This window comes from Hippoglossus stenolepis, chromosome 11 (assembly GCF_022539355.2).
Source record: "Hippoglossus stenolepis isolate QCI-W04-F060 chromosome 11, HSTE1.2, whole genome shotgun sequence".
NCBI classification, from domain to species: domain Eukaryota; kingdom Metazoa; phylum Chordata; class Actinopteri; order Pleuronectiformes; family Pleuronectidae; genus Hippoglossus; species Hippoglossus stenolepis.
Genome location: NC_061493.1, coordinates 3,435,519 through 3,437,301, shown reverse-complemented (window position 1 = coordinate 3,437,301; position 1,783 = coordinate 3,435,519).

The window sequence follows — 1,783 nt, the reverse complement described above, 5'->3', positions numbered from 1 at the left end:
TGAGCTTTGTCTCTGCTGACTCTGTCCTCAGGACAGTCTGTTCATCAATTGTTGTGACATTATAGTAATCAGTTTTTATTGGTCCTCATAATTGAAAATGCAAGGCTTTGTTTGTTTTTGTTTTTTGCTGCATTTCTTAGATTGGTACGGAAGCGTATTGCTTTCCCTTGGGAGAAAAAAAGCTCTGTTTTTCTGAATTAATGAGATCATTATCTCGGAAATTCAGAGAAAAGTTTTCATTGGAAAAAAAGAAGAAGCTGTTTTTCTGAATAAACACAGTACCTCAGTCCTGCCAGAAGCTCTCACCTGCATGGAGTAATGCGGACAAACCAGCCGCTTGTCATCATTTGTGTGCGCAATTGATTGGGGATTTACAGTAATCGGCTCTGAGGTTTAGAGGAGGTGCGTTGTTTTCATCAACACTTTATTTAAAGAGTTCAGTTTGTTCAACATATAGGATACCGTACATGCCCCTGGTAGTTTTTCTGTTAAGAATATAAGTAAGTAAGTATGTACATAACTGTATAAAAACATAATTCATGATGAATAAATCCCCTCCACAGAACAAGAATCAGCCTCTTCTGCTATCTTTGATGATGGATAAAAATCTTTATCTTTTGCCAAAAATATCAGCTCGTAACAGTGTTTGACCACAAAGTGTCTGAAAAGAGTCCTGGGAGGAGGAAGCATTATTTTGCCAATCAGATTTTGGTCAGAGTGTTGCCTGGTCATCTACGTTCATGACAAGTGCTTCAGTTCTGGTGGCGCTTTATGTTCTCATTACTAAATTTATATATTTCATATTCTAAAGACACTTTGAGTGTTTTTTTCTATAATACTATTATTATGGCTTTAAATCTGGATGAAGTTCATTTTTAGTTAAAATATCTGATTTATGTACCTTATCTTCCCAGTCGAAAAAACTTTGAAGGTGTATGTGTGTGTAACCAAGGCCAGGACACACAAATTAAGATGGCAACAGAACTTGTATATAGTATACTGTGTATGTTTATGCTTTACCAAATAATGCATCACCATTCTCTTTTCAGACACTTTGTGGTCAAACACCGTTTCCAGCTAATATTTTGGGCTGTTTTGACTCAACTTTCATACATAGCGTAGACTCACATGTGGCTCAGACCCCATCCGAATGTGATCTGGCATTATCGGATCGCTAGTGCGTTCACACCTGTAATTAGCGCTGTCCACCTGTGATCAGATCACAAAAAACACATTAATAATACCAGGTGATTACAGGGCCAGAGAAACATGTTACTTGAATATTTTACTTGTAGATGGAATTGGCAGCAATGATATGAACCATATGACCATACCTACATAGCTATTAAAACAGGCCTATTGTTGATATGAAGAGACATGGATTTCAATTTCAATTTATTGGCAATGGACAGAATGTGTAGGTCTGCCCTCAAATACATAACAAAATGTACCTGCTTAGCCTGGGCAGCAACAATACGTTTTTTTGATTGTCCTCCATACAGTGGACCTATGTACTGTTGACTGTGGGTTTGCCTTTATACCAAGTTTGTGAGCTCCTTCACTTAGCTGTAATCTATTCCAGGCGTGAGTGGAGCAGTCAGCTCACCGTCAGAGGTCCCATTCCCAGCTGTCCACAGACCTTGTACCTCCAACTTATGCAATCACATGTATACACAAGGGAAGATGTGAGTCGCCTTGTCCCTCTTAAGTCTGAAATCTGAGTCAACTCTGCTTTTAGATGAGGATGCTATTGTTAGAATACTTGTTATTTACTGATGGTTAC